At 42.3% G+C, this 24,647-nt stretch overlaps 1 protein-coding gene across 3 annotated transcripts in view; it reads left to right on the top strand.

Annotated features, from left to right (window-relative positions):
* The first annotated feature begins 774 nt into the window (after window positions 1–774).
* Window positions 775–24,647, top strand: part of MYO16 (myosin XVI) — a 409,990-nt gene continuing 386,117 nt past the window's right edge. Inside the window, exon 1 of one of the 3 annotated variants that reach the window (XR_012660263.1) lies at window positions 775–1,215. The gene's annotated coding sequence lies outside the window, so the exon portion shown is untranslated. The remainder of the gene's footprint in view (window positions 1,216–24,647) is intronic. The other 2 variants (XM_075090704.1, XM_075090696.1) reach the window with 2 other exon arrangements.

Below are 24,647 nucleotides of genomic sequence, written 5' to 3' on the forward strand. Positions count from 1 at the left end.
TTCAAGACCAAGTGAGGGGTAATCTAATATGTAGGTGTTTCTACTCTTTGGTTAACCCCAGAAAATAAATGCACTGGTGTGCATCAATGGACGGCTAAAAGTTAAGCAGGATTCTCACCTGTGGGCAAAGTATCTTAACAGCCAGTCTCACTGCTCGATAGGGTGGCAAAAGACTTCTCTGTCATCAGGACTTGTGGCTTTGTTGCCTTTATGTTTTTTTGCAGGATTTCTGCCTACAGTGCCAGCAAACACAGCACTACAGCAGCAGGGCGTGAGCAAGCTGCTTATAGTACTGGGACAGAAATAGACGCGTCCAAGCTGCCGCTGTTTCGTAACTACGAACCTCGTAAGAAGTGTTGGTTTTGCTTCCATCTCACAGGGGGATAATTATGACATTCCCAGCGTTTCCCTTTCGTCGGGCATTATGTGCCAGCGGGGAATCAAGCGGGTCTTTGTTGTGCTGAAACGCATTTAGGCTACTCCAACCTACACAGCTCCCCCGGCCCCTTCCTTCGGGCAGTTCACCGAAGGAGAGGGGCGGACAATGAACTTCGAAAAAGACAAAAGCAGCACCACCACCACCACCACCAGATGCCCTCCGCGGCGCGCCCCGCGGGGCCGGGGGAACCCCACGCACGGCGGGTGGGTGCTGGAGAGAGGGAGGCAGGGGGATAGGAGGGGGGCTCGGCGGTGTGCCCGGAGGGACGCGGGGTGGGCTTAGGGCCGGAGCCGCCTCCCCGGGAGCGCCCCGCCGCCCTCGGGGCGCCCCGGCAGGTAGCGGGGCGGGGCGGCGGAGGGGGAGCCGCCCCCCGGCCGCCCCGGCACCCCCGGCAGCTGGACATCCAGCGCACCGCATCGCATCGCATCGCACCGCATCGCATCGCATCGCGGGGAGGCGTCTGCGAGAGGCAGGCGGGGAGGAGTGCCGGGGGAGGCAGGCGGAGGCGGCGCGCCTCGGCTCGGCGGGGCTCGGCTCGGCGGGGCTCGGCTCGGCGGGGCTCGGCTCGGCGGGGCTCGGCTCGGCGGGGCTCGGCTCGGCGGGGCTCGGCGCACCGTGCCGCAAAGAAAGACACCCCCCCCCCCACCCCGCCCGAGGGAAAGTGGAAGCGTGCCCGCGGCTCCGGGCCACGCCGCCGGGCACCAGCCGAGAGGCGGCTCCCCCCACCCCCCGACCCCCCGGGCCGCCGGGGGCTGCCGAGGCCGTCCCCCCATGAGGTGAGTGCCGCCCTCCGGGAGCGCCGGGCCGCGCCGGGGGCTGTTCCCCGCGGGGTGCCGGCGTCGGGCTGGTGGCTAGCGGAGGGGTTGGGTGGTCTGTGTGTGTGGGGTGCTGCTCCCCACCCCTCCCCTTCCCCCGTCGTTTTGTCCGTGTGTCGCCCCGCAGCCTGGCGCCAGCCCTGCCGTGGGCTGCCCGGGGGGAGGAGGTGGGAGCTGCCCGTCCTGCGGGTGGGGAAGGAAGGAGGGAGGGAGGGAGATCCAGCGGGGCACCGAGGTGCTCGGTTCAGTTCAGTCTTATTGTGTGCGGAGGTGAGAAAACTAACGGAGGCTCTGCCAGATTTGCGCTTTTCCTTAAATCCGCCCCTTTATGGGCACGCTGTCGCGGTTCCCGAGCCCCCCGGTCGGGCGGGGAGGCCGGTGCAAGCCTGCCACCCCGCCGGTGGAAATCAGTGGTGACAGGCAACTGGATGGGAATTTTCTGATAAACGTTTTCTTTGATTGGTAGTGTCAGTCGGTTAAATCCCAGTGTTTTGTGGAAGCGTGCCTGCCAAATGGGTGAAAGAAGGGTTTCAGAGCAATGCTGTGTGCCAGGCTCGTTTCTACCAGCTCTCCTCAGGTGGCTCTTGAGCCCGTGTCCCCGGTGGCGGCTGTGCCGGGCTGGGGGGCTCCCTGGGCCCGGGCTTTCAAACTGGGAGCTTGTGGCTATGCGTGAGACTGGTACCAAAAGCCCTGGTTTGGAAGGGCTGGGGTTGCTGGCCTTGGGAGCCTGCTGGCCGCAGAGGCTGCTCTGGAGAAAAATGACTTCTTCCCCCTGGGAAGATGCCGAGTAGCGTGCCAAAACCACCCCGTTTGCTTCAGGAAGAGGAGGGCGATGTAATTTAGGTGTTTGCACAGTGAGCTTGTCAACTTTCTGTGGGAAACTTTTAAACTTGAAATTGTTGCTTGTGCTGGAAAAGTGAGAACGTCAGCCCCGCAACCAGAAGCGTTCAGCCCTGGAGCAGCGCAGGGGTCTGAGTGTGGTCGGAGACCAGGCTCTCCTGCCGTGGGTTGTTTTTGGGTAGAATCTCAGACAGATCATGGTTTCTTCTCTCCTGTTCCCACATCTTTATAAGGGAATATTCTTCTGTTGAGCCCTGTATTCTCCATGTATTCTGCTGTACAACCCTGGCTAGACTTGCTATTACCAGCAGTTTATAAGAAAAATGAGTGGGCAGTGCTGAAGTAGTAGCTTTGTAGGTGGTGTTTTACTTAGGGAATGATTTTACGGGTGTGAAAAGATTCCCTTTTGCTGAGTAGAACTTCATTGCCATCGTTGAGATGTGACCTGAGGGTTAAAAACAAAAGTGTGTTATATATGTATATATGTGTGTGTACAGTAGGTTCAGAGTGATGGGACAAGTTCTCTTGACTGGACTATTGTCACGGAGCAGCAGGGATGCCATTAAAAGTACCAGTAAAGACTGGGATTAGGGTGATTGGTTGAGCAGTGCTCTGAACCGTTGTAGTGATTTTGTGTTGTAGCAGCATTCAGAAACCCTGGCTGTAAATCACATTATACAAAGAGAAAGCCGGTCTGTGGCCTCAAGGGATGACACAGGTACGGCAAGGAATTTGTGAGAGGAAGGAACAGAGGGGAACAATGTTATTTGTCTAACATTACATAGGTTAGGCCAGAACTGAAAGTTGCCAGACTGAAACTGGCTTTATTCTGCCTCTGCTATAATACTTTTTCACTGTGAACTGAATCTTTCCTGATTATTGCTAGTACTTTCAAAATTACTCCGTAATGTTTATGTATAGTATGGAGAACATATATTTAATGTGGAAAATGGGTAAACGTTGAAAATCTTTGAACTGGAAGATCAAAATACTTCCAACTGGAAGTATACAAAATTATTTTAATAAATCTGCCTAGGGTATAATATATTCTTTAACTGTATAGCAAGAATTAAATGGAGCTTGAATAGCTTGGAATTTGTAGTGCTGGCTGAGGCAACTGACCATCATGAAACAGTGGTTTATTGCGCTGCTTTGAAGTAGCTCTTGCATTTTATGCTACCATGGTGTTACTTTAAGTAGTACCATTATTTCAAACCAGCATCATGAGAAAAAAAGCATTTGGCATGTGCTCCTGTGAAACAACATTCTAGTGCTAAATTCAGATCCGTGCTTGAAGGTATCTATAAAATACCATGCTAATGTAGAGTTTCATACCAAGAAAAATAAACATCTAGGTTAAAGCTGTCTTAAAATATTTTTGTCATGACAGTCAGAACAGCGGTTTCAACCACATTTTTCCTCTTTTGGAGGGGAATGGTTTCTTAGCTTAGACATGGAAACTCTGACAAAGTGATCATAAGGTGAATGGTTGTAATAAATGGGACATTTTAATGAGGTGAAATACAGATTTGAACATGAGCCTCCTCTGTCTCACCTGATTGTCCTAACCACAAAGTTATTTGAGAGTGATTTCTGTGTGTTTGTTTCACAAAAAGGGGTGCTTAAAGACGCAGTTTGAATATATGTGTGTACACACAGTGGTCTTTTTGTTCAGATGTGAGATTCAACAGAAAATATTCTTCCAATCTGAATAATGCTTTTATCCAGATTTGCATGAACATGATATTTTTTTTTTTTGTCCAGCTCTATAAGAAGTGTCAAACTAGCAAATTTCTCACCTGCCTTAAAATAACACAATAAAAACAACATCAACAACAAAAAAAAACCAATCAAACAAAAAAACCCCAAACAGGCAGTGTGGTCCGAAGCCACTTTGGCTAGTCAGTCAGTACTATCTCAAGTTAAGCTTATATGTTGGCTTGGTACTGTCCTTCTGATCGCAGCCTAGCAAACCTCACTTGCACGTTGTCTGTGGTTTTTCCACTTCTTCTTCTTCTGCTGCTAACTGTTGTTAAGATAATTGTAGGTAATGAACATAGGAAAATGTTGTAATCCTGCACAAAATTAGCAATAATTGGGGATGCAGCTGATGATGTCTGGGCATATCATGTTGTCACATGTTGTCAACAACAACAGCTGCTGGAGATACTTGCCATTTTGTGGGCCAGACCTGCTGGTTTAAGACTCTGCCAAGTTCATGTGAGATACAGTTCGCTGCATCTTTCTGAAAAAGATGACAAATATTTTTTTGGCTCAATAAGATGAACGAACATTCCTGGCAAGCAGCTAACTCTAACCTTTGCACTTAGATTTGTTAATTTTCCCTAAGGTGTGTGTTTTGTGTGGTGCCAAGCCTAGCTGTTAATTCGTTTAGCTTCTTAGATACATGTCACAGCAGTCAAATAAACATCAATACGTGTATACGCACACACGCATATATATATATATTGCTATTCACACAGCCTTTTTGTGGAGTAATTGTTAATAGATCATGTTGTGATTTATGTCTGTAAATGTGCATATTCCTGGCCTGTCTTATTACACATGCAGAACAGGAAGGTTCGATTACGGATTTTGATTTTTGTTCCTTCGTTCTAAATGTTTCAGTTTAAAATATCACTCTCCCTAATTCCTGGAACTGTTAGTGCAAACATTATGTCTGTCTGGTCAGGGAGAGCTTTTTCTCTTCCCTAAAATACTTGGGATCACGAAAGTAAGCTGTGCAACCTGAAGTGTAGGAGCAGGCTTCAAATCTTGATTGTGGCAATGCTAGGACTTGGCTACCAGGTAATGTAGCTGAGATCTGGGGCCATCATATTTTTCCCCAAAATTCCATCCTGGATTTGCAATACCATTCAGAGAAAGGCTTTTGTTTCAGCAGAACTCGCTTTTTCTGACAAAACCCCCAACCTGTTTTTAGTCAGAATATCTCTGGCTATCTCCAGTATGAATGAATATTTGAATGCAGACATACAGGGTGTATCCACTGGGAAAGAATTGAGGTTACTGTAAGCTGCAGTAGGAGAAAAATAATATAAAAAAATAATTTGCTGTGTTGTGCTGCAGGAAGAGTATGACTGAGGGTTTTTTTCTATTGGATGTAGCAAGTATGTGTGTTTTTGCTGTGCTAGTTGCCATGGTATTAAACAAAAAGGGACATTAAAAGGTAGAATAAAAGTAAATTAAATAGTCCCAATAATGAGGCCTCGCAGGTAAGTGGCTTCAGGGTGGTTGAAATAACTGTGATTTTTGGATCATTACATAGAGAAGTAGCTGGTTATTTCCAGACGTGCTAAAAATGGCTTGTTCCTCTCTGGAACTAATGTGTGTCTAGGGTAAAGTGTCAAATCTTAACTTCAGTGACCTCAAAAATATGGAAGAGCACATGCATCCCCAGCAGTACGAGGCTGACACCTGTGTTGAAGCAGAGGTACGGGCACTACAGTAACCAAGCTATTTTTTCTGCCGATTTTAGGCATAAGCGGCTCTCATCTGAGCTGGTGGGAGAAGGAGTAAGTTCTGGAGAGAGAATACAAATTCTTCCAAAATACATAATTTCTTTTAGCAGCTGAAAGGTATTCAAAGTTACTCTGCAAATCATTTAAAGCTTTTTTTTTTTTTCCCCCCTCCCTCCGTAAAAATGGCTAAGACGGCACAGCTGGGTTGATCATGTGAATATGTCCAGCAATGAGGGGCTGCTGTTCAAAGCCTTGTCTAAAGGTAACTGGGCAATGTGATTTCAGGCCACAGTGAGATTCCGGAAGCTAGCTCTGTCCCAGAGGCGTGCATTCCTTGTAGGCATCTGAGGCATGTTGCAGCCACGGCACAAGCACGTAACAGAACTTCATCAGAGAGTAAAATCCAGGTGACTGAGAGATACTGTTTGTGGTTCAGAGACAGAGTTAGTTTTTATGATGGTTGATGTCAAAATGGGAGTGAAGTGTTCCATGCAAATAGAAATTCTTTTGTCACATGAAGCAATATTGACTGGACTTGAAATACACTGGTGAAAGCTTTTTTTTAAATTATTTTTTTTCCTTTTGATACCTAAAGATATGTACATCTACTCCTCTGACATGACAGATGATTTTTGATTTGAGATTAGAATACGGTACTAAATGCTTGGAAAGATTGTCTGCAGGATGCATGGAATATCAGTGCAGTTGTGGGGTTTCTTTGGAGCAGTTAAGTATGTCCCAGATAATTGGGCTGTAAAGGAATTGTAACTGTTGCTGTTTGTATTGCAGTAGTTTACTGTGGATCAAATCTCAGCTGAGGTGCCCTTGTGTCAGGTGCTGTTTTATTAGGTGTAATAAAACAAAAGCATCTGTCCAGCTGCATTGATCTTAGAGTCTGAGAAATACTATGTAGGAGGAAGGAAGACCAGATAGGGTTGATAGTTTTATATTTTTATGGTATCGGCAGCTAAATCCCATCATGGATGCTTAATCCGAGCAAGTGCCCAGTCCCCCTATGTAATCAAAAGAGAGAGATGAATGACCCTCTAGTGGTAGGTGTCTGAATGTATGACCATGACTCTGTTTACTATGCCTGTCTGCTTTGGGGTTGAAGTGGATGGGCATAGAAGACCTTGCCTGGACCTGCACAAGTCAAATGAGGGTTCCTTCCTCAAGAGAGTACTGTGGGTGCTTAACGGTTTCCCTGACAGTGTCCTGGATGTCAGCTAGGAAGGGAAAGTTTGTCAGATCTAGCTTGTAGATAAATGTGCAGTGTGTCCTAATTAGGAGTTTTATTTAAGGAACATTAGTGATTTAACATCCCAATCTAATTACTTGTAAGCTTCTTGCTAATTTTGTAATTAGCACTGGAGCAAGAATTTATGGAAAACACACCCTTAAGAAATCAGAACCACTAACTTTCAGTGTTTATAGAGAGCTTTACTTCTGCAACAATGTTCTGTAGAAAATGTCTATAAAGAAATATTACTATTTGTTCTATTTTTACATGATGTCAAAGATAGATATGTGCCAAGTCTGCCAACCCATATGACTCTGGCTTTAGAACATGCATCTGTAGGATCAGATTCTGCTCAGATATTACTTAGTGGAGAAGGCATGCTTGAATCGCTTCATACCACAGTTATCTCTGGCCTTCAGAGGGCGAGGAAGAGAACTCAGGGTGTAGCCAGGATGTACTGGCTGTGCGCTTTTGCAGTTTCTAGGAGACCAGACAGCTTTGTATGAACATAGATGGTAAGGTGCAACTTGGAGAAGCCATAAGCCTGCTCTGAAATTTGGCGTGGCCTTACAAGGGTAAAGCTGCTCCTGTAGCTTGTTTCTAGGTAACCTATGTAGTTCATTTGGACAGAGAACCTGGTAGAGAATATCCTGGCCCATCAAACAGGTGGTCATGGAAGTTTTCTTCTCAGAGAGGGTCTCTCAGATGTTCTCTTAATTTTGATAAGCAGGCTTGCTCTTTCCTGAGATGGATAAATCTAGCTAATCCTTGGTTCTGGAAGGCAGTTCACACTTTGCAGAATTAAAGCCTAATAATTTGCTCTCTTTATATGCTGGGTTTTTAATATTTTTTGAAGATAGGGAGCTTTGTAGCCATTCTGGACTAATATAATGTAAATAAGGTCTGTAGAGAGCGAGCTGTTTATTAGTTTAATAGATGTAGCTGGAAAAGAAGCAAACAAGCTCTCAGGCTGAGGATACCTTATTCCCTTATTGGACTGATGAAGCAATTAAGCTTAAAAGCTTGTCACTTGTTTTTATTGCACAACAGTTGTAGTAGGCTTTTAAACTAATCTTTTGCTTCTTTGTTTTTGTAAAAGAAAATGGTTCACTTTTAGGCAGAGCTGCTCTCTGCTTGGGGGGGCACTGAGTGCGGATGTATGTGTTTAATGCAAAAACAGTCGGAGTCGCTTCAGCATGCGAGATCGTGCCCTGGGCTCACTATTCCTCAGTCCTGTCACATCTCTTCCTTTCCCAGCAGGACATGCTTGTCTACATCCTAGTGTGCCAACACAGCCATATAAAGCAAAGGATACAAAAACACTGCAAGCTACGCTGCTCTGCTTCCACTTCCTACCACAGATACTGTTTTCGATGTCAAGTGGCCCAGTACTTCCTTCACCCCTTTCACTCCGTCCTGGTTTCAGCTGGGATAGCGTTAATTTTCTTCCTAGTAGCTGGTACAGTGCTGTGCTTTGCATTTAGTATGAGAAAACTCTTGATAACACACTGATGTTTTAGTTGTTGCTAAGTAGTGCTTACACTAGTCAAGGACTTTTCACCTTCCTACGCTCTGCCAGCGAGGAGGTGCACAAGAAGCTGGGAGGGGACACAGCCAGGACAGCTGACCTAAACTGGCCAAAGGGATATCCCACACATCACGCTCAGTAGATAAACTAGGGGAAAGCTGACCAGGGTACTGCTGCTTGGGGACTGACTGGGCATTGGTCGGTAGGTGGTGAGAAATTGCATCATGCATCACTTGCTCTGTATGTGTTTTTTAATTATTATTATTATTATTGTTTTATTATTATTTCAATTATTAAACTGTTCTTTTCTCAACCCATGAGTTTTCTCACTTTTACTCTTCCAATTCTCTCCCCCATCCTACTGGGGGGCGGGGAGTGAGAGAGCGGCTGTGTGGTTCTTAGCTGCTGGCTGGCGTTAAACGACAACGCACGATTTCTCACTGAATGTGTTTTAGCGTCAAATAATTTGGTGCTCGCTTTAGTCCCAGGTTCAAGTCTCCTGATTGTTCACACTGCATATATGCTAATTAATTCAGTATCCTTACCAGACATAGAGAAGCAGTTCCTTCGGAAGAGGGGCAGGAGGGGAAATAGGCATTGTTGGCTGGCTAATTTGCTTCAAGGTCTGCTCTGGACAAACAGTATGGGTACAGACCCTGCCAAGCTTGGCTTCCTCTGCCTGGGACGTTTCTCTAGCACTCTCCCAGGAGGTCTTCTGCCCTTAACTGCCCCCTCACGCCTGTGGTAGAAAAAGCTTGGAAGCACTCCTGAGTGTCAGATCTAGCTGGGTTTTAATACGAGCACTGCCAGTGAAGAGATCCTAGCCCTGATGGTGGCTGTAGCTTACAACACAGAGGGATAAGTGGATAGTGACAGCATCAGTAGTTTTACTCCAGTTCTGTATCAAGTGAGATTTTGATATTTAATAATTTTTTTCTATGCTTACATATTTTTTTCTCCGCCTGTGAAAGGAATGAAAGGAAATGCAGGGCACTCTAAGAGACACCCAGGGTCTTGAGACCAAAATCATCTGTCAGGGTGGGGAATCCTATCCCAGTGAGTAAAGACTGAGGAAGCCAAGCTGGTTCATGGTAACTTTCACCCACAGAGATTTTATAGCTTCACAGTCTGAGCAATTTTTATTTGTACATTTGTCTATTGGTGTAACTGCTATCCAGGCTTTCTGAATTTATGCTTGTGTTAATACTTCTTGTTACATCTATTTCCTTCTAGAATGCTGAAGGGTTTTTTTGTTTCCTAAAAAAAAAAAAAAAAGAAATTTTATTCCTTAGTTTGGGACTGGTAGCGTTTGCACTGGTGTTTGTTTTCCCCCTCCCTCCACTCCCTGTCATATCCCCTCAACCTTTAGTTGAGCAGAGGATGTTCAAGGATGATGTTACATTTCCCTTACAAAGCTTTAATAAAAGGCTCTGGATTGGGGTAACTGTGCAGTTGTTGCAGAAAGAGGAATCCTGGGCACGCAAAGGGAGATCCCACAGCAACTGCGCAGCGTCACGCTGGCTGTGGCGGCGGCTGCCGCAGCTGAAGCAGGCCGTGGGCTGCAGCCACGCTGGCGTTTCTCTGCCCAATGGAAGTCGTCATGTTCCAGTGGACCTGAATACCCGATCGATAATTAATCTAGTTACCAACAGTGCAAAAAAGCAGAATGAGGTGGTTTTACTATGTTCTTTATATAGTTTTCCAAGAATGGAGAATACCACTTTCAAACTTTCTCTTCATTATTAGCTTTAAATATAGCTACTGCAAGTTGTGTCTGCTAGAAAGAGCAGTCAAATGTCCTCATTATTTGATGAGGACCTTGAAATGAAGTAGCATTTCAAAGCCTTCAGGCTTTGGTGGCCTAGGTCCTCTACAGACATATAATAAATGACAGTCCCTGCTCGCAAAGACTTTCTGTCTATCAGATGAGAGAAGAGCAAGGGAATATTAGGTGGTGTCCACAGGGACAAATGAGACAGCAAATATAATTTAAGTCAGAGGAGTTTCATTAGCCAAGAACACATTCAATTTCTGGTTTTCTGCTGTATAGAATAAGCCATCATTACAGTAGCTAGATGTTAATATTTTAAAGGCCATAACTTAAATAAAATACATAGAATTTTTAAAAAGTCACTTCAGTGCAAGTGAGTAGGATGGAATTTCTCAGCCATCCACCAGCAAGGGCCACAGAACATACTGTGCCCTGGGAGCAGAGAAGGGAAGGGTGATGGTCTACTTTTAAGGGGAAAAGCCAATTATTCTGTTCAGGTTGTCTCTAGATCTCAAGTCATGCAATTGAGCATGGGCATGACCATATCCTTTCATGAAATACAGTGACCTGCATGGCAGCTGAATTTGGCCTCCTTGGTTTGTAATGCACAATTGAGTTGATGGGCCACAGCAGCGTGCTGTAGCTGTTTGGATCAGTTTGTCTGGTCTAGAAACAAAACAAACATGCACGCAGCCAAAGACAAGCACCATGGGCCCTTTTTTCACCTACCCTCGGCTCTTGATTCAATGCAGCATCCTCCTCTGCACTGGGGGGTGGGGGGATGGGATATTTGAGAGGCCATTCGGAGGTGGTGGGGTGCTGCGTTGGTAGGCTGGCTGTGCACATTCCGAAAGGGCTATTTGTGCTGATAAACAGGCTGGCATTTTGGAATGGCTAAGGGTGGGCCTGGGTGTCTTCCTATATGCATGCTCAAATGTTAGCTGATCTTCTCATAAAGGAAGGACAGCAATGTGGTGGCTGCTGGTGCAGCATATTTGCTGAACTTGCTGTTATGGAGAAAGCAATCTTTTTTTTTTTTTTGGGTCCTGCCTGTGGGCTGGGTGCATGCGTGTGAGTTGCTTCTTGGTTCAAACACACTCAGTTCTCACACAGAGCCTGCTGCTTGGGAGAGGCAAGACTAGTTCACAAAAGGTACAGTTTTGGATATGAAGTGTGAGGTTGGACTCAAAGCCCTGTGTCAATGAGACTAGAAAATATTTGTGTACTTTTGCTGCTTTCTACGCCTTCCTTGATTGTCTGTGCGTTTTTGGAGTTGTTCATTGTTGGTAAGACATCGGCATTCTTGGTAAGACATGGATACCACTTGTAAGGGTAAATAAGTAGCAACTATTATTTGGTCTTATTTTATCTGAGGTCTATTTTCACAAGAACTTAACAACCAAAGAGAAATTTTATCAGGGAGTGGATCAAGTGTAATACACAATGCCCTTTTGCTTGCGTGTTTAAGCACAGGATGTGGGTGGGAGTTCTGCTAACCTGGGAACCAGTTAGCTGATCAACTTACAATACTTTACGTATAGGTTTAATAATATAATAGACTTCAAATTGCTCTTAAAACCCTTCATTTATTCTTGCTAGTGTAAAAAAAGCTAGGGATTTGCAGGTCGTTTCATATTGGAACTTGTTAAATTTCAGCCAACCTCTGACAGCTGAAAACTACAAGTGCCATTTCGAGCTCCCAGCTGGTGCTGCCACTGGCTACTGATGACCTTTCCTCTCTCTTCCACAGACATAATGGTTCAGCAGTGAGATAATAAGATAAGATATATTAAAGGAAAACAGAAAGAAAACCAATCCCAGCCCGCACCACCCATCCTTCATTTTGTGACCCCACTGATTTTGTGAAAATGCAGGCAGTGACCTATTGCTGTTCTTCTGTTTCAAACTGCATTCAAATTTCTTTTTAAAACAGTTTGCTTAAAGTACTATAATGACTACTGAAAATGAAGACATGAATGAAGGGTAAAATATATATAATTGTAACTGAGATAAATAGTTGAATTTATTCCACGTTAAATGCTATTTCTAATATAATTTGTACTGTTATCCCAGTAATTAGCCTGGGATCAAAGATTTCCTTAGATGAGTATGTTGTGACCTGTCTTTCTCCTTAGACAAAACCCTTAAATGGTTGGTTTCTTCCTGCAGGGTCTTGATGACAAATCATCTCAAGTCAGTTTGTTGCACTGTCTTAAACAGTCCTTGTTGAGCAGAGTATGGCTGTTCTCATTAGCTGTCCTATTGCCTAAGTGTCAGCACAACACTCTTGAGGACCTGTTTGTAACATGAGTATGTCTTGATTTGTTTAATATATGTTTTTATCCAATCATAGAGGTGGCACTTAACTGTGCTCTGGCTTTCGAATCCTTTGTGAATTAGTCTTAAGTGACCAAAATCAATAGAAAATGTCTAAAGACTTAGTGTGATTGATGGACACAGCTCTATTTACAGAGTGACTAGGTTTTAAAAGAGTTCAAGGTTTGCTTAAGCAGCAGGCTACAGGGTTATTTACTTTTAAGGAAGGAATTCCGGTAGCTGTTCTCTATCAGCACATGCCTCCTTGTGAAAGAAATGTACCTTTTTTTTTTTTTTTGCATTTAAGGAGTTAATGCTAGTGTCACAGTAGTGCAGAGCAGTTTATGTGATGCAAGGTTAATACTGTAGCGTTCTCCGATGCCGCTTTGGTAGCTAATTTCTTCTGGATTTTCTTTCAAAAGGGTTCTCGTGCTGACAACTGATACTGAGATCTTACCAGTTTGGACTGGTCATGTTGGAGGATGCTGGAAATTGCTTTGATTTTTATTTTTTTTAGTGTAATCACGGGCATTGATATCTGCCAGATATTTCTCACAATTCTCAAAGAATCAGGAATTAAGCACACTAATTTACTTGGACTAGGTAATCTTGGGGGAAAAAGGAATGTAATCCAAGGCATGAGGATGCCTTAAAAGGACTGACAGTCTTTGTTCAAAATACTACTTTATTTATCTGTTTATTGTCCCTACAAAGGGGAATTAGATTCTGTTGCTGTAAATTAATTTTAAAGAGTCAACGAAATCAGTTTAAGGGGTGAAAAATTGGATTAACATCCTGAGGTTATCTAAGGAATTGTTTGAGCGTGTAATAGTCAAAGATTGCTTTAAATGTTTTATCAAGGTAGCACTGGTAGTTTCAGTGTGAATTCTATATGTCCTGGGAAGGTGAGAGGACTCTGCATTGATACATTCACTGAACCATGCTTAGTTAAGGCATCAATGCTGCGTTGGAGACAAATAAGTGTTCAGGCTATATTTTACTTTAAAAGAAAGGTATTTATAATATCAATAAGACTAACGTACTCTGGGATGCAGTTTGCCAATCTTCTCTCAATTATACATTATGGCATGAGAAGGGACCAAGTGAGAAATGTGTGTACGTGGCTTTTTTTGTTTTGTTTAAATCACAACGTAGACCAACAGCAGTTTGAGCCTTTGTGTTCCAGAAAATGAGAGCATAAGCAGTCTATACCTGTGACATGACAAATGAGGCCACCATTTCAATCTTCCATAGAATGCTAATAACAGAGCTCAGTCAATGCTAGAGCGCTCATACCCCATCACAAAAATTAAAATATTTATTGGTGCTGGATACTGCTTCACCCAGTGCTGCCCAGCCTCTTCCCAATTCGTAAATGTGACAACATGGTTACGTGTTTATCATCTTTAAGCACTGAGAGGCCATAAAAGCCTGAGTAAAATTCTCAAATGTAGCAATATATTTTTTATGTGTGTGTATATAAATATATGTTTGTGTACATATATATGTCTGTACGTATGTTTCTGATTAATATTTCCCATGAAGCTGGAAGTCATCCTGTAATACAAATAAGTTTTCTTCTTAATTTTAGGGAGCAGGTGGCTCTTGAGCCTTAGCAACTGTACCTTTTGCAGTCTAACTTTGTGAAGTCTGCACTTTTCTGGCAAATTCAAGTCTTGCAGGGAAAGTAGTTGTTAATGCAGTCTAGAAGGTAAAGTGACCACCTTGCATAATGTTACTAGCTTGTATCCAGAGCTGCAGCATTCAGTTAGACATGATTTAAAAAAAAAAATAAATTAAAAAATCCTGTACATGCACTTTAGCAATTTGTCGTTGCTTTTCAAGCTTATTAACTCATTAAGTAGCATTTAATGAGGATAACCAAAAAGTAATTAATTTATACAGTATGTTTATTGCTTCCCTAATGAATTTATGTATTAAACTTACAGTTCCTCAATGAATAAGTTAATCTATTTTCATACTTTGTATACATTTTTTTCTCTAAATAGACAAAAATGTTTTTTTAAGGTCTTTAGTCCAGCATGTGGATTGTCTGTAAGAATATCACCTGGTTTAAGCATGATGTGGAGTTAAGTTTTCTTAGAACGGACCCTGCCGACATCAAAGCCTGTGAAGCTCTTTGTCCTGTTCAGAGTGTTTGGGAGTGTGTTGCAGCAGGGGAAGGCTGTCCTCGGGTACACTGGGAACTTAGTTTATTACTTTTCATAGTAAATGGTAGCTGTTTGACATTAAGTTCTTGTGTTGGGAGATTGAGGAATTGAGTACTCTGGTATATTATATGGAAACAACCTATTTGTCCGTAAATAATTGCGTTTGGTGTAGGTATCTAGGTGTTTCTAGTGGTGGGGCTACAGTGGGGTGGCCTCTATGGGAGGCTGCCCCATGCTAAACACAGCCAGTTCCAGCTGGCTCCCATGGACCCACTGCACCCACAGCTGAGCCCCTCAGCCGAGATGGCAGAGCCTCTGTGAAAACGTATTTAAGAAAGGGCAACACACCACACAGCAGAGTCAGGAATAAGAAGTGTGAGAAACAAGCCTGCAGACACCCAGGTCAGAGAAGAAGAAGGGGAGGAGGTTCACTGCACCAGAGCAGCAATTCCCCTGCGGCCTATGGGAGAGGTGGTGGTGGAGCAGGTATCCCCCTGCAGCCCATGGAGAACCATGCCAGAGCAGGTGCCCACACTGCTGCCATGGAGGACCCCATGTTGGAGCAGGTGGGTACGGCCTGAAGGAACTGCAGCCAGTGGAGTGCCTGTGCAGGAGCAGGTTTATTCTGAAGGATTTCAGCCTGTGAGAAGGACCCACGCTGGAGCAGGGGAAAAGCATGAGGAGGAAGGAGCGACACAGAGGAACTGCTGTGGACGGACCACGAGCTCCTGTTCCCTATCTCCCTGCAGGGATTGGGGAAGGACACAGAAGAGTATTAAGAAGGAGTGAAATGGAGCCTGGGAAGAAGGGATGGGGGAAGGTGTTTTAGTTTTTGTCTTTGTTTCTCACCATTCTACTCTAATTGACAAAGAATAAACTAACTTTCCCTAAGTCAAGCCTGTTTCGCCCATGTCAGTAATTGGTAAGTGGTCTCCCTGTCCTTACTGGGATCCATGACCTTTTCCATCTTATTTTCTCCCTCCGCCCTGTTGAGGAGGGAGGGAGGTTGACAGAGTTGCTGGGTGGGCACCTGGCAAGTGGCTGACATCAACCTTCAACAATAATCTGTACAATAATTTGCATATGGACTATAAAATCATAAGTATAAAAACCTGTATTAGACTACTGAACTGTCAGATTAGGAATCTCTATTAAACATTGTGGTTTGCGATCTACAATATTTAAGAAAATAATTAGCTGAAGCAAATACAGGTTTTTTATTTTTCTCATTTTCACAGACTTAAAATTAAAAGTACATGCTAGTATGCAGTCATTCAATTCTTGGACTTACATTTTAAAGAATTAATTGTACTAATTTGTGGTTATAAGTGACATGCTTCATTCAAAAAGGAATAAAATTATTTTAAGAACATAGAGTACTGTAAAACTAAATATATTTGGTATATTATAATGCAAGAAAAATAACTATTTTAGTGCTTGAGGAGAAAAATATATCAATTGGCAACATAAACTGATTAATGGCTGTTTTTGCAATTGGGATAATCCTGAATCTTGCCTCCAAATTGCAGCCTCTGTAGCCAAAGTAGGAACTGTAGTCTCTGGCACCAGAGATAGTACAACTGAAATACTCCTGCATCTTCATGGACCTATGTATTTAATGCATCTTTTTCCTTGAAGAAATGTGTTGCCACATATAAAAATTGTGTGAGAAATTGATGTGCAGCATTAAAACATTGTTCTGGAAAAAGGATACATTTTGCTGGTTGTAGTCTGAGTATTGAGGCATTTTCTGTAATAGTTTCAGAGTAAATGGGAACCTCAGCTATGTGGTCAGAGAGAAATTTTCTGCAACCCTGTGTTTTTGTAGATATTGCAGCTAAGACTTAATTATTCATCCTTTGAGGGACATCATATGGATCTTGATTTAGTCTATTATGTTGTCTGTGAATATCTGATATTAATTGAGTCCATCTAAAAAGCACATTAACTAGTGTGATTTATTCAGTATCTCCTTAACAAAGAAAATTGTATTTTTCTACAGTAATTCAAAAGAAGGAAAGACTTCCCCCTCATTAAATAAGAAATCTGCAAAATCTTGGTTCTTCTCTAAGCACACAGAAGACTGTAGTTTATCATTTAATACCTTATTTTGTAGCAGTGTGGAAATACTGCCTTTTTAATTGCAGCCACTGTAACACAATAAATGCTGTTAATTATTTGCAAAAGGACTATATCCACTGTTCCATAACCTACTTTATGATAGCAAGTAGCAAGCAAAATCCATTAGAAACAGGAAGAACTGCAGAATTAAACTCTGTGGCAAAACCTCTTCATTTGAGGGGAAGGTCTATCTCTTTTCATGTAGGTGTTAATATTCCAGAACGTAGATATTAATTTTTTATCACCAAATAGCTCCCCCTTCCTATCTTTCCCCAAGCAAAACATTCCCCTGCACTGTGTCATTTCTTCACAAAAACTAGCAGAATTGACAAAATTTTTTGTGAACAATTGCAAACACGACAGATGCGACTCACAGTGTTATGGCTTTTGCCCCTAGTGACGGCTCTCTCCATTTTGACCAGATTTTGTGGCCAATACAGTAAAGTGTACAGGTTTACTTTCATGCTTTTCTTTTCATGCCAGTGATGGGATTAAGCCATTCATTCTCACTTTGTGTGCAAGGTAAATACTATTAGTATCAGCTCTGCAAATCTAGAGTGAATTACACTGTGTCTGGTGTAATTTGGTTTAGAGCTAGTGTAAATTAATGCTGTTGTACCAATTTATAGAAGCAAAGGCATGATCTCAAAAGTGCTACTACTGTAATACTACTTATGTAATACATAATATTTGTCATTAATAAATATATTCTAAATATAGTAATATTCTATAATCAAAAATCTTGTAGAAGTGCACTGAATTTGAGTAAATATTTTCTTGCTATAGACTTCCAAACCCTGTGTGTGGTTTAAAAGTGGGTCCCATAAAGATCCATTTATAAGCAAGAAAAGCTGTATCTTATGCATGCAGAATTAAGATGGGGCCCTTCCTTCTGCTTCCCAATCAGCTCACCATACTTTTACATAATTCACATTTAGAGCATTGAATAAGGAAATCAAAGATTAACGCTTAGAGAACTGTCTCTTTTCTTTTTTGTGATGTGTTTTGCGGTTAAAAGAGGCTAGACACCTTAACTTATTAAGATAGGTTTGGGGGAAGCTGGCAAAATACTCTTAGTACTGAAGCAGCAGGAGTCGGATGCATAGATATGATACCTGATCACCACCAAAACTGTCATACCAGAAGTCCTCAAAGACAGAATTTTGGTCACTCTGTTTTTGCGGGTGAGAAACTCTGTCCTCAGAAATGGAGGCAAAGTAAAGCTCTTAAAACACCAAGGGTTTGCTGTAAAATAACTGGCTTGGTTATGTGGAAACATGCATCAGAAAAACTCCACTGGAAGTGGATCAATTGCACCTCCTTAGAAACAGCGGACGAAAGAAGAACCATGTCTATTCTTCACTTGGTCTCTGTTTTGTTTCATAAGTCACTATTTCCTAAAATTTACTTTTGTGTATACTTAAAATAGAAAATGAGAAGTCCTGATTAAGGATTTGTGATCATGAATAAATACACTTCGTGAAAGTGTGTAGGAGTTTTCCTGTCTCTGGACAGACCTTTTAACAACCATTCATCAGTCTTCTATATGCATGTATGCTCCACTCTTTGAATTAATTTATTATTCACAGTTATTAGCAATACATACTTGAAGCCTGATTAAGTACTAGCCAACAAGACAATCTTGCACTTCCACAGTGATGACTTTATCTGCCTAATGAAGGCAAGGTTGAAACTCAGCATGTATTTTAGCAGTATTGCTACCTCAGCATTTCAAAGTTCTAGTCATTTCATCATCACATGCTCAGTTTTGTAGTCCCTAAATCAATATTTTGAAATTATGAAGGAAGCCTCTCTGTGTGTGTATGCGTATAAAATATGTACATGTATGTATAACATGAGTGTCGGTCAATTTGGTTGCATGAATGTTTTGCAGAAACTTTCAAAAAAGGATCCCATTTTAGCACTCATTTTCTGAGGGCTTCTGGAGTATTTTTCCCAGGGGCACTTGCTGTCTGGTCTTTTGAAGGAACAAGTGCTGACGTTGGATACCATTCTTGAGGGAAGATAGGGCTAGATTGTATCAGTGTTACTGATGCATCACATGGCAAATCAAAAATAAGACACCCACAGCTGTTGCTCTACGTTGTACATGCTCATGTTTTTATTGTAATATACAATACAAAAAGAATTAAGGACAGATCTGTACTGAACTTGTGTGGGTTTCTTATTGGACGTTTGTACAGAAGTATTTTTTCCATTTTGCATACAGTGCTAGAAACTGAAAAAAAAAGGGAAATGGGAAGAGGAGAATTCTTCAGCTAAATGGTAATTTTGTGTGGTGCCAAATAATAAATTAGAAAACCTATTGCAATTCTCTTCTTTGTGGGTTTGTTTTTTGTGCCTACTGGTTTATGAAAATGATGATGTGAGATTTAAAGGACATGTCGTGCAAGTGGGGCTCCTACATGGAAACAGAGATAGCATTTGCAAGCTGATGAAATACATTCCTGTGGACGGCCTAAGTGATGCAACCTGTCAAGGTAATGAATGAAGTATTGTACTTAGGCAGGAATATTACAATGACTACTGTATGCAGAGATGATGTTTCCTAAATTGAAAAACAGGTTTATTAATGGTGTTCTTATAAAGACAGGACTAATCTGGGATTCTGCTACCGTATTTAATTAACAAGTCAACCATTAACGATCCATGCAGTTCAGCTTGCAAAGTGAGTGATGATCGATGTTTTTGCTGCACTGTTCACTGCTATGAAAAGGTGGCTGCAAATCTCAGAAAGCTCATTCAGAAGCATAGATCAATATTTCATTCTGTCTTTTGCCGGTGTTAATTTAGTAGAAAGAATTCACATATTCCTAACTTTGTTTATGATTTAAGCTTCCTGCTTATTTATTTCTTTGAAAATACTGTTATTTGCCAAAGAGGCAGTTTAATTTGATAATTTTGTATCAGGGGAATTTCTTGTGAGTAAACAGGCCATTCAAAATACAACATGTTGCCTTTCAAAGTCTTGAAATCTGTGATTCATAAATTACACGGTATGAACCAGGCGACGGGTCGCCAGTTTTCCTGGGGAGAAGGGCATCTGTAGTTCTGGGAGCTCAGCTGTGTGCCCCCAGTTTAGGTGACTAGAAGCTGTCCCTGCACGTGAAGGCAGACAGCAGAAGTACTGGACTGTGACAATCACAACAGCAGATGCAAATGGCTGGAGCCTGGTGTGTGACCCGTGCGGTATTGTCTTGAAACATATGTAGTACGGTGGCAGCCAGCACAGATGGCGGGAGCGCGGAAGGGAAACCCGATGGGAAGTTTGGCTGATTTATCTGCAATTGCCTCCTCTCCTTTTGTTGTGTCATTAGTGGTATACTGAGGAAACAGAACAATAAAGACACACTTTGGGAGGGTATAATGGTTCAGCAGTGAAAAATGTTAATGAACTGTTGGAAAAAAATAGCTTTTGGGAGTGGAGTGTTCACATATCAATATATTGCCTTTTTAATGGGGAAGGTTCCCTTGTGTTAATGGGCCTGGTCATGATTTAACACAATAGGTTCTGTCTTTCAGCCTTAAACAGGCAGAAAGCAGGAGGGGAAATGAAAAGAAAAACATGCAGTTCTTCTGTATTTAAAGTAAACATGAATAGACTTTATGAGCTGTGAGCGTAGTGGACAAAAGAAGGATGTACGAAGTGATATAAAATAGATCCTGAGAGATCAATTTAATGTCTAAAGCCTAGGCAAAAAAAAACCCTTTAAACTTATATAGATTGCAAAATTTCTAGTCAAGTGACATGAAGAAAAAAGTAGGGAGAAATGTTTGGAGGACCGGGTGAAGCCCTGTTTGTGCTGGAGCTGTTGTACAAGGCTGGTGTCTGGCCAGCTTTAGTCAAAGGAGAGTAAAAGCTCTGACATGTGGCCAGAGTTCATTGTTGGATGTAGCTGAGATTATCTGAACTACTTTATCACTAGGTAGCTGATCCAATGAGCTGCTTTAGGATCCTAAATATTGTAGTAGCCTCTAAAAGATCATCCTTTCCGCTAGATTGGTTACGCACAGTAGTAGCTTAATATGGTAGACACAGTTTCATCTGCAAGGAAGGTAAGAGAGACTTTAAACCCTTGCACTTTCTGCTTCTGTTCTCCTGCATGTCAGTCTGCACTGTCTGTCTTTCCCTGCAAAGCTAACTTTCTATCCCGCTTTGCTGGACCATATACGCAAGAACAAATGTATGATGGTGCAGCAGAGATGAGTTACTGCATGCCCTGAAGTTATATATCTCAATTTGGTCTCTTTGTTAATTTCTTAATTATTTAAAGGGATTTTCCATAATAGTGGCTGTTTCCCTTCAGTATGTATTAAATTATTCTGGAGATCAGACACTGTTCTTGTTTGGTTCCCTTGCGTATCAGTAGGAATTCTTTATTTTAAATGCCACATCATTGTGTGGTTGTGCCTATAGCTAAGAGCAAAACCATACAGTTTGCCTGGGGAAGGATCTGTAGCTGCCTTGCTTCTTTACCTTTCCCATTATACACTGTATTAAAGAACTCTTACCCTTCAGGCTCTATTCTCTTGTTGCACAAGGAAGTGTATGTGCAAATATCTGCAAATGGAGGTGAGGCTGTACCCTGGAGCAGATGTTGGAGCCGTGTACATCCTTATGCTGCACAGAGGTGTCTAACACTGTGGAACTCAGCTGACAGAGCATGCAGGCTGTGCGTTGTTTATTTTAGGAGAAAATGGGCTATAACAGCTAAAGGGGAAAATACTTGCTACAGGGTGCATTCAGATGTAATCTCTCTGTTGTCATTCTGGGCACTGAATAGCTCAGCTAAGCATATGGAATTTGAAATGGAACGCCACCCAAAATAATCTATGAATATTTTACGGTGCCTAGGCTGGTAAGGGGTAAGAAATCTTTAAAGCACAACATGCTGCCTTGTCTGTGCCTCCTGACCAAATGTCAGACAGATAGAAATGGGTGCAGCTGCAGCAGCATGTATTCTGCTGTGAAGTGCTCAGATGCAGATGCAATCCAAAATAAAGCTGTCCCAGAGCTAGGTCTCTTCCTACTTTTTTTCTCAGCAAATATTTGTCTAATTGTGCAGAATCTGTGAACCTCAAAAGCAGGAGCAGAAGTGTACTGAGCCAAACTGCAAATGTGGATGGATGTGACCCCTGAGGGGAGCTCAGGGGCTGAACCTTGATCCTTGCCTTGCTCCCTGTCAGCATGGTTAGGGGCTACCTGAGGTGTAGATGCAGCTGAAAGGATTTGTGCTGGGTGAGGCTTTAACCAGACATTGATGTGTTTTTAAAGTCTTCGTATGATGAAAGTTTCACCTACTTAAGCTAGTGATCTTCTGATAGCTAACTTGAACCTTTTTTTCTTGTAGTTTAAGGAAAAAAATATAGTAGACTTAGTTGTCTTGTTGGATAATGTATACACCAGCAAGCTGGTGTGAAAAGGCTACAAAGGATGTAGATCTGAAGCCGTTAACTTCTTGTTAACACTTGCTAAGTTAACAGCAGCGAGAAGGATGTAAGGTTAGCAGCAGGCCTAGTGCGGAAATGTGATAGATAATGCTGTGGATTAGTTTTCAAACCGATGCTCTGACTCAGTGTTAGCATTTGTTGTGTAGGAGGTTCCTCTGTCAAGCTGTTCAGGTGTCACCAGCAGTGGGCTTAGAGTTAGCACCAACAGCAGTTGCCATCAGCTCGGTGTCAGACTGTGTGTGTATCTGTGACTGTCTCCATCCCTAGGTAAAACTCTCCCACAGGGTAAGCGGTCCTATCCCTCTCTTGCCTCTTACTCTCGCCCCCCATCCTCCCTCACAAGGGAAGCCAAACCCATACAGCTGCCTTGCCTTGCCTTGCCTGTGACCCCAATCCAGAATTGTGAGTTCTACCTTGGTTGGGTTCATGCATTACGTTCCACATGTGGGATAAACTTGGAGAATCTGAACCTACAAGTTTTTGGAATCCACTGCAGAATCAGCATGTCGGCTCATCAGTAGCCCTCTCCTCTCCTTCTGGAGAGGAGTCTCTTCTGCAGCTTAGTTAAGCATCTCCATGTATTCAGAGTGAAGAGTTACTGCAGGTACATGCTGTTTTTTGAGCAAATTAATTTCCTGCCAGTTCTGTGAATGCCACATCTTAGAATATGAAGAATTATCTTAATTCAGGAATTTCTTTTGCCAGAAAGACCACAAAAGTTCTCTTATAGTAGACAGTATTTGGCTATGGAATCCTGTGCCATTTGCATTTTCTAATTTGTGCTCTCTTGGATAACCATGAATTTTCTTAGTTATTGTTTGAATACATAACCGTTTTCATTGTTTCCAGAATACGTTCACATAACTGAATTTGCACATATTAGTACTAAAGCATGTGCCACTGTATTACGGTTACATTTGTCTTTTTGCTTCCCATTCCAAGATGCTTGTTTTTAGCACTATCAGGATAAACTGATGTGTCGAAGAGTAATGAATGAAAATGCGCAAACATATCCACAGTGTTTCTGTTTGATCAGCCTAATGACCTGCTAATGAATGGTTCACAGATATGTCTTATTCCAAAAGGTCATATATCGTAATTCATTTATGCTGAAGGGGATAAATTATATTCAAAAAACTCACAATTGTCTGTGTTATTCTTGAAAGCAGTTTTGTTCCACTCTTGCAAGTATTTTCAATTAAATAAGTCTGCCTTCATGCAGATTAAAAATTAAGGTAACCCTAGATGAACTTGGAATTGGCCTTTTCTCCAACTACTATGCAGCATTTACAGTAACGTTGTCATATTGTGTGAGTTCTACAATAGCTTTTTGAGAAATACATTTGTCTTTTCCGTGCCAAATCTATTAACAGTACTTGTCTGTGCTGCTATTTTCTTATAACCAAGGATAATGTGTTTACACGTAATCAAAGTTTTTCTCTGTATTAACATCCATTGTTCAGGACACCCTTGTTATCAAAGTGCCTTGAACTTGATTCATGCATCCAGAAAGGATAGGTGAATGGAGATGAGGAAGGCTTACAGAACAAATATCCTACCTGTGCTGGAAGTGGTTTGTAGCTGGTAGCTTAATTCTGGAGCCTTTCACTTGGCACCTGGGAAATAGAAAGGTCTACAAGCAGCACTGTTATTCCTCTCTTGAGGGCACTGTTCCCTTTGGTGGTCTGGATTTCTTCTACACTCTTTCTTCTTCAAAGGAAGCAAACAGTCCTTGCTATTGAGGTGTGTGTGTGCAGGTCTTCCACTCTTTGTACCCTGAAGTCAAGCACCTAACAGAGCACCTCGCTTATCCTGCTTCCAGTAACCAGGTCCCTCATATTCCTCTTTCTCTTTCCAGTCTTTTTAATCTCGAATGGCTGCGTCATGTGCCCTAGTATGAAGCATCAACATGTGGCTGTAGTACACTACAGTATTATACACGTTGCTAACAAGAGCAGCCTGCTGTGCAGTGCCTGCCTGTAGGGTCTCTGCCCAAATCTTGCACTATTGTATATAGGGCCAGACTGAGCAAACTTCAGAGGTTTTTCTGAGGATTTCTAGGCTCTTGCCTGGCCAGGCTGTCTTTCCAGGTACTGGATGATTTGGCAAGAGAAAGGTTCAGCTGTGTAGTGCTTAAAGAAAAAGCCTCTGCTTCAGGTAAGTTAATGAAAACCAAGAAGCATGACTAGAGAAGATGAGGAGTGCTAACTAAAGCAAATTTCATCTGTCTGGATAAGGTTATGGCAACCTAGTGGTTTGTGCTATATAATCATTATGCTGTTGATCCAGTGTTTGGTCTGTAAAACCAGGAGTTGCTTTGCTATAGTCTCCAGAGATCTGAGTTCAACTTTGGCTGTATCCCAGGGGATCTGTTGACTCTATCTGTAAGCTCTTGATTTTTCCCTTTCTCTTTTGAATCAGTGAAGTTACAGTCTTGAGGAAGGCAGGACCTGGG

Source organism: Phalacrocorax aristotelis, chromosome 1 (assembly GCF_949628215.1).
Source record: "Phalacrocorax aristotelis chromosome 1, bGulAri2.1, whole genome shotgun sequence".
NCBI classification, from domain to species: Eukaryota; Metazoa; Chordata; class Aves; order Suliformes; family Phalacrocoracidae; genus Phalacrocorax; species Phalacrocorax aristotelis.